At 41.9% G+C, this 9,251-nt stretch overlaps 1 long non-coding RNA gene across 1 annotated transcript; it reads right to left on the minus strand.

Annotated features, from left to right (window-relative positions):
• Positions 1-6,555: 6,555 nt before the first annotated feature.
• LOC125309425 lies at positions 6,556-9,251 on the minus strand. Its single transcript, XR_007196133.1, has 4 exons — positions 8,384-9,251; positions 8,156-8,248; positions 7,702-8,074; positions 6,556-7,548 (listed from the first exon to the last, which is right to left on the minus strand). It is a non-coding gene; the product is annotated as an uncharacterized LOC125309425 (long non-coding RNA).

Consider the following 9,251-nt stretch of genomic DNA (forward strand, 5'->3'; position numbering starts at 1 on the left):
TCTCCTCAATGTGGACAATAAGATAATCGCAAAAATGCTAGCACACAGATTAGCAGAGGTCACCCCATCCATTATCCACCCAGACCAAACAGGCTTCATTAAAGGTAGAATTTCATCCACCAACACCCGCAGACTGTTAAATATAATGTATCACTCTACAAATTTTCAAGATAATACCATCATAGCAACTCTGGACGCAGAAAAAAGCTTTTGATAGGGTGAACTGGAATTTCCTGTTTTCCACATTAGGGAGGTTTGGCTTCGGGAGTCGCTTCATTAACTGGATTAAACTTCTATATACCTCTCCTTCAGCCACAGTAATCACCAACGGACTAACATCACAAAGTTTCACTCTTCACCGGGGAACTAGACAGGGTGCCCACTCTCCCCCTCACTATTTACAATCTTCATTGAACCCCCTAGCAGCTGCCATCCGTCAGAACCCCCTCATCAAAGGTGTCCAGACTCCATATATGCATCACAAAATCAGCCTTTATGCTGACGACATTCTTCTCTTTCTTCAAGACCCCACAACATCAGTAGAAGAAACCATCAAACTCATTGACACATTCTCTAAAATTTCTGAATACTCAATCAATTGGAATAAATCTGCAGTTCTCCCATTACATCCCAACAGCTGGGATGTGACAGCCAACTCTTCACCTATCCCACTCTGCACTAACTATATCACTTACTTAGGGATAAAAGTCTCCCCAGGCTGTCAGACTTATTTAGCCTAAATTATTCCCCTCTACTCACTTCAATAGATGATGACCTTCAACGCTGGAAGAACCTCCCATTATCCATCATGGGCAGAATCTCAGTAATCAAAATGACAATACTGCCCAAAATAAACTATCTATTCTCTATGATTCCAACCCAGCCCACCACCCTCTGGTTTAAGTCTCTCGATTCATTAATCACTAAATTCTACTGGAAAGATAAGACCCCAAGGATCAAACTGCCACTCTCCAAAACCAAAAGCAATGGGAGGACTAGAGGCCCCACACTTCCAGCACTATGCCCTGGCCAACCAGCTCCACTTCATCCACAAAATGGCTACACCCCACCCCTCAGACAACACCTGGTTAGACCTAGAACAAACAATCTGTAAAGAAATTAAAATCTCAGATCTCCCTTTCTGCAGTCAGTCGGTCAAAAACATCCATCCTTCAAAGCCCCAACAATTTCAGCTACTCTGACAGCCTGGTGGAGATTCTATCACATCACTGATTCACCTATAGCACCATCAATTCGCTTTCGATTTGGAATAACCCAGATTTCACCGTCAATAAAAAAAACACTTAACTTTCACACATGGATGGGAAAGGGCATCACTCACCTTCAACACATTCTTCAAGACAATAATCTGGCCTCATTTTCCTGTTTGGTCCAGAAGCACGGCATCGAGAGTAAACACTTCTTACAATACCTGCAAATTAAATCATCTATCCTAGGAAAAATTAACATCCAGACAGCTAACCTTGACATTCCCCCACCAATCTCAGAGCTGCTTAATATTCCCTCTCCCAAAAAAATACTCTCCCAAATTTACAAAATTATATCTCGTTCAGAAAAAACAATTGGCCTGCCATATCACAAATGGGAATCAGACTTATCAATTACTCCCCGGCCGACTTCTGGACCAAAATGTGCAAAAACATCTACCTCATGACAAAGAATAGTAATCTACAACTAATACAATACAAGGTTCTTCACAGATTCCACTTCACTGCACATAAATTGGCTAAAATGGGGTTTGGCTCGGATCTTTGCACTCACTGCACACAAAATAACCCAGATACATACATTCATGCGGTTTGGCATTGCACTCCAATCAACCACTTCTGGGTGAGTGTCACAAAATCTCTCTCTTCCATCTTTGGCTGTCACATCCCAGCATCCCCTTCCTTATGCATACTTGGTGATACATCCACAGTCAATTTAAGCAACTCCTGCAATAAAACACGCTAGCTCGTCGTATGTAGTATTCATGTGCATGTCGTAGTGTTGCATTTTCTGTAATGTCAATGATGTTTGCAAATAAAAAAAAAAAATTTAAAAAAAAACACAAAACTACAAACAGAAAGTGCAAGTCTTTTTATCTATTTTTAGACACCTGTGCTAGCAACCTTAGATTATAAATAAAATAATGATAAAATAAATATTAATACAAATTCTAAAAAAATCCATAAAAACAGGTAGGCCTATGTGTGTGTTTTACACCAAATAAAAATATGTTCCTTTTTTAAACCTGGCAATAGGCGTGAGGGTTAAGACAGCAACACCATTGGATTTTTATATCAACATTTCAAAAGGCCATGACGTGATCAGAGATCAGAGATAAAGTCCTACTGTAAATGTAAAAATCTTTGAGTATAAACAAAAGTCTATGAAGGGGGTAAATTTACCCATCTAATTTGCCACTGGATGGCAAGCACCTCAAATTATGCACCTTTCAGTAAATACTGGATGTTGAACATTTGAGCAGGTTTACTTTCTTTTTTGTCATATTACCCACATAACAAATTAACAGGAAAACAGTAGGCCTAAGATGTATACCAACAACTATTACTAGCCTATAACCACAAGGCTTACAATAAAGAAACCTGGTCAAAATCAGTTCCTATCGCGGGTGACTTTGTAGTTCTTCAGAGCCCTATTTCTACTACCCCTGCTGTCTGTACCACATCCATGGACACCATCATCACGATTACCACTGCAACCTCCCAGCTATAATGTGGAAAAGTTGCCCTCCAGTTAAACTTTTCCCCAAATGCTCCCAACGTTGTCCCTACACATAACTGACAAACATTTCCCGACACACACGCACACACCTGCACACGGCACTTGGCAAGTTCATTACACGCGATACTGGTTTAGCACGTTCTGAACACATTCATATTTCACCGTCACATAGCGTCACACATATTTCTGTACTCACCAGTTTTCATCCACAACATCTCCGCAAGCCGCGAGGTACCCGCTGGTTTTGCTCCACCAAACATTTCCAGCACACGCACCAGTATTCCCACGCCATAGCACCCATAGACATAATAGACATAGACGCCGCATCGACCGCTACTCCTTACTAGCGCTGACGAGATTTGGAGCCGCCATCTTGGACCGGTCATCCACTCCACTCAGTGTAATCTGTTTGGCCGGTGAGATGAGCTGTCAGCGCACTTAATTAATCATATCTCACTGAATACCGAACAGATTCTCACGCGGTTTTTTTTGCTGCAAAGGTCATACATGTAGCTATGATACAGGACACATGATTTAGCGTATTGTAATATTCATAGTGGGTTTAACAGTAATAGAATATTCTGATATATGATATAAAGTGACCTGACGTCCGATATCAAAACTGGGAACATAATCCATGTTTGACAGCATAGACAAAACTAGTTTGATACAAGTTTAATGAGTTAAAAATAGTTCACAGTTGACAGAAAAGTTCCATCAACAGCATTATTCACAGTCCACAGAAAGGTTCCATAAACATTTAAGTGAGATCAGTGCCATTCAGACATCTGAGGGGTATTCCAAGTAGGCCTATGTGGTTTAGTGACAAACTTGGGTAAATTGACTCAGAATAAGTTGTAAACCTCCCAGTAGAAAAGCTGTATGATACATGGTTGTGTGTATTTTAATATTCATAGTGGGCTTAACAGTAATAGAATATTCTGATATATGATATATTATAAAGTGATGACATCTAATATAAAAACTGGGAACATAACTAATCCACGTTTGACAGCATAGACAAAAACTGGTTTGATACAAGTTTTAATGAGTTAAATTTACAGAAAAAAATCCATTAACATTTTCAGTTCAGTGCCATCAAAAATAAAGTGATGAACAGACATTGGTGTGGCATAAAGGAAATGGAGTAACTGGGTTCAATATCAACAGCATTTGTTAGACAAGTTCCATAAATATTGTAAAGTGCAAGTTTGTAGGTTTGTTTCTGATCCTTAAAAAACAGACATTGGCTTGGCATAGTAAGTGTAACAGTTCATCAATTCAAGACAAAAAGGTGACTTGTCACTTGTACAGTGTCAATGGGTTCATCAACAGCATCTGTTATTTACAGTTCACAGAAAGGTTCCAGCCCCAATGAAGAGATTAAATAAAAAGGAATCAAGAAACATTTTAGAAACTGCTAAGATCAACCCGTTCATTGCAATCAGTAAAGAATCAGGGAGTGTCTTCACAGGCTCAGTAAGACAGAGTTACAGTCATGCAGTTGGTTCTATGATTTCGACAACTAGTGCATGTCATTTTGTATGTTCCCACCTTGCTAAAATTGCTTGGGTACACTTTGGCTGAGAACAAAAGTGCTTCAGACAGCAGGTGGGCAAATAAGATGGCATAGTAAACTGGGTAAACTCCATAAAAGAGGACTGAGTCAACCAGACGATGGGAAAATGGGACACAGAGTGGCGAATGCAGGTGATGAAGGTGGAGCTCATAAATCAAACATTCAGTCACAGTGTAGCAGATGCCCTGCAGTACTGCAATGAAGAGCACCTTCCTCAGTTCCAGGGGTGTGAGGAGACCGTTCAGTTCATTCACAGTCTTCTTGAACAAGGCAGTTGTTCTGGAGAGATACAAAATAATAAATAAATTAATGAAAAGGAATTTGAGAGGCATCTTATTCTTGTTAGGGTAAATGACATGTGAATAATACAGTGTTGGGCAAGCTACTTCGAAATTTTAGTGAGCTAAACTATCAGTTACTCTGCCATGAATAAAACACTACACAAAACTACCACCCAGTCAAATGTATTAGTAGCCTAACACAAACACAGCAGTAGGCTAGTTCACTACATAGGAAGCTACTTTAAATTGTGCTAATTTCACATGACAAGAAAAGTAGCTTGTCTGGCTAAGCTACTTGATAAATAAAGAAGTTGAGCTATTGAAAAGTTACTTTATTCAGGAAATAGTGAGGCTACCACCAACACACTTACGCTACAAGTAGCAGCTAGCGATTGCCCAATAGGCTAGTCTGTGCCACTTGTGTAAAATTTGCCGGCCAAATCTAGTATGATTTATTTCTACAATAGCCTTCTTGTGTCAGTTGTAATCTAAGTCAGTGTTATGGAATATGACTTATCAAGTCTCAGTTCATAGCCGGTGAACACCGGTAAACATAGCCTAAGCGAGATGGCTACGATTTTCATACAGTAATATCACAGATTGCTCCTTCTCAGCTCTCTGGTAATATTCTATTCACAAAATACAACCAATAGTACGGTTATGTTAAATCTTACTTGTGAAAAGTAAATCCCCCGAGTATGGTCCGCCGATTTGAGAAGGAACATGCTGCACAGTGCTGTCATCATGTGTCTTCTGCTGCAACGCAACGAGGAGTATGACCGGTCCAAGATGGCGGCCGCATTTCTTGTTTCCAGCAGCCAATGCGGCGTCTATGTATATTATGTCTATGATAGCACCTACACTGACTGCATTCACTTCCCTGTTGTGTGTCCCGCCATCAATGGTCCCCCGAGAAACCCGAACTGTCAAAGTTGCAATCTTTTTGTATTTTTTTGTTTTGATGGCATGTCTGTAATTGTGGTTAGGGTTTTGAACTGGTTTTAGGGAAAGAGAAAGTATATTTTTTTTATAGCGTAAAATAAGGGTAAAATTGTTAGGATCAAGGCAAGTTTATTTTTGTTATGATTAATGTCTTTATTTTGTTAATTGTTTTGTGCACTACTCTCCCACCATTTTTTGAGTGACGTTTCTAATGGGTAGGCCCATAAAAAGGCTGAGCTTCTGTCATTCAAGAGAGAGTGGCATAGGGAGAGCAGCTTGCTGTGAGGCTGAGTCTGGTTTGGTTTGGTTTGTGAACATTTAACTCTTTGAATCCCTATTAGTTTTGTAATGGTTATTTTGTTTAGTTAAGTCTTTAAGTGTGAGCAACCCTCGTGTTGATTTTTGTTTGTAGCCTTTTTTCAAAGTTTTTGTTTATCACTTTTGAACACTGTAAATAAACCAGCACTCTTAGCACAAAGTTTGCACTTGTCTGTGGTTCGTCAATGTCTCCTTGTACCTTGGTTGCCTGAAAGAGTGCGCATCCCCTTTGTGAGTTTGGACCGTGAGGTCTCATTCTTCACAGTTGGGTGGAGGGTCGAAATAAGCATGGTATGCTTAGTGGACACCGTCGTATACACGCAAAGACGCACCTCCATTCACAGACGCCCTGACTATTACTGTCAATAGACGATCAATCATAATCTCCAAAAGGCAGATATTCGCCTTCAGAATCAGAATAGATGAATAACATAGCCATCACACGTGAACGTTTTTCAACATTTGGTGTAGGCCTACTTCTGCTTCAATTTGTGCAAAATTATGGCCTGCATCGTTTCCGCGTCATTACGAACAAATGCACGTCTTCATGTTTCTCGCGTGTAATACAAGTATTTCCTGAAAACTTTGTGCAGCGATTTTGGGTTTGAATCAAGCTCTGGATGTCTAGCAAATAGCCTAGTGGAGGAGAGTACAAATGAGATTTGTCACCGTACTTGGATCTATCATCTATTTTAATCAGTATCTTTGTTTGTCGCAATTAAAAATACCCTCAAGGGCCGGATTACATTATTATTTTGACATAGGTCGTGGGCCGGAATTGGAATAAGTATGGTATGCTGTCCACATTTCCAGCATGAATTCGCCTCCACTGTTCATTTATTAAACCTGGCCTTGGAGGTGGGTTTCTGTGGGCCAGGTGAGGGCTGGTGTGGGATAGCAGGGATGCACTGAGGGAGCAGGTGAAGGGGAAAAATCAGTGGCAGGGCTCTGAGGGAGGGTGAAAACAACTGGAGCAGGGAAAGATGGAAGCGGAGGGAAATGGGCAGAGACAACAGGAGGTGGTGTGGCTGAGGCAGCTGCTGGCTTTGGGAAAAGCTGCCTTGGTACAGGTCTTGCATAGACGGTAGGTGGGGCACCAACAGGGTCTTCTGCTGCTCGTCTCTTAACCCTGGCTTGCCTTACTGTGCTCTGGGGCAGATGGTAACTGAGCTGGACACCAGGGGTTGGAGGAAGGATAACAGGGCGAAGGCTGGCTGAGGGAAGTGCTTCAGCAGCAACAGGGCGAGGAGATGGAAGGTTGATCCCTTGCAGAAGAACCCTTTCATCCTTTTTAACCGCTGGCTGTACCGTCCTGTGTGATGAAGTCCCATCGTGACTTGCCCTTCTTTGGACACAGCCTTACAAAAATGGCCTCCAGTCCGGCCGCTGTGCTGGGGAACCAGATGCACTGAGCACACAGCGCTTCATGCCGTCCACTCCTGCTGTGAAGTCCTTTTTCTTTTTAGGAGAACGGAACCGTCCTTGGTTGAGCCGTTCTTGGTTCCGTGCAGCAAAGGCCACACGTTGTTGGTCATACGGCAACAGGTTCTGCCACAGACTTACAATTCTGCCAGCCTGCTGGTTGGTAAGGGTCAAGGATGGCTCATGACGCAGATCCACCAGGAACTCAGCTAGGCTGTCCACCTTGTCCATGCCTGGCATGTTATGTTTGTCTACAGCCTGAAATAATATAGTAAATAAAAAACATAATGAGTAAAAGTTATGAGGGAGACAATCATTTCATATGATGAATTTCTATTTAGATACATGTAGTTTGACATAGTTATATGAGTAATGTAGGATCATTTCAGTCTTAAGTAATTGTTTGCTTACCAGTTCTGATGGCTGGACCAACAGAGCAGGAGTTAGAGGCGACAGGGCCAGTGTACAAGGCAATGGAGGAGGCAGTGGGGCCAGTGGTGGAGGAGGAGGCAGTGGGGCCAGTGGTGAAGGAGGAGGATGTTAATGTGAAGTATTAAAAGATTAGACAAGAAAACAATAAAAGAATATAGTTTGATCAAAGAATAGGCAGGACTTGACTCAGTTTATCCAGCACTTTCCAGGGCTTGAAAGGGGAGGTGCCTGATGGTCCAGGTGCAGCAGCGGGAGGAGCTCCTAGTGGGGCACCTGTGGCCTTATGAGCGGTCAGACCTGGACCTGATGGTGTGACACCTGTGTCCTTGAGAGCTGGTGTTGCACTTTTAGGCTGAGGAATTAAAAATAATCACTTTAAATCATCACCAAAGATATCAATACTGCTGTCAGAATAATAAGTGACACACATTACCTCAGCAGAGTGGAAACCACATGCACATGTCTGCTGACCCTGACCCATAAAAAGTGATGTCTGGCCCCTAAGCTGCGCCGGACATTTCTCAATCTGTAACACAGACATGCATACTTTTTCATTCATTGATTTTCATTAATTGATTGGTAGTTCACTTTTCCTATTGATCCAGTGAGTCCGTTAACATAATAGCACACATACAGAACACATAGAGTACTGTAAACTAACCTTTTTATAGAGGTCGTGCCATGTTTTCACCTTAGTGCCAGGCCTGTTACCTAATTCTGAGGGCCAGGTCCCTGAGTTGGCATACCACACCTCGTCTCCCATCGCCCGATGTCTTTTTTTCTTCATTGATGCCATCTTTTAAACAGAGCACAATTGATGCCATCTTTTAAACAGAGCACAATTGATGGCATCTTTTCAACAGAGCACAATTGTAACAAGTTCGTTATTACAATTATCATATGACTGTCAACATTGTAAACTATCCTAACAACGTATGATAGATAGGCCTATAACGCTATCGTAACAACTTAACATAATAACAACATAATTTACGTTACATTAACAGTTACCTACCGCTAATGCTATTTAATAGACACTAACACTGTTCCTGTCCCATAGTCTTAGCTAGAGAAATGTAACTAATTAATGAACTAAATAATTAATTAAATATAGAAAAATGCCATAGACTACCTTGGATGGATCCGTGATTCATAGAGATGACAGACCACGCTGGATGACATGAGTGGCCAGAAATGGACGAGGAAAAGCCGGTGCGCCGTTTGATTGGCAGGAAATGAAGCAGCGAATATTCCATTGGTAGGAACTGAGCAGTGGCTGCGTGGTGATTGGAGCAAGCTGGACGCGTGTGCGTTACAGTAGGTAGGGCAACCTGAGCAACCCCCCTGTGCACGTCCCTGCTCACCAACGGTCACAGTATGGTATGGCAACTGCTTTGCCTCCGACCGTAAAGCATTTCAGAGGGTGGTGAAAATTGCCCAATGCATCAACGGTTCCCCACTCCCCTCCATCGAGGCTATCCAGGGCAAGCGATGCTTACGTAAGGCGCGTAGCATCATCAAAGACTGTT

This window comes from Alosa alosa, chromosome 16 (assembly GCF_017589495.1).
Source record: "Alosa alosa isolate M-15738 ecotype Scorff River chromosome 16, AALO_Geno_1.1, whole genome shotgun sequence".
In the NCBI taxonomy this organism is placed as follows: domain Eukaryota; kingdom Metazoa; phylum Chordata; class Actinopteri; order Clupeiformes; family Clupeidae; genus Alosa; species Alosa alosa.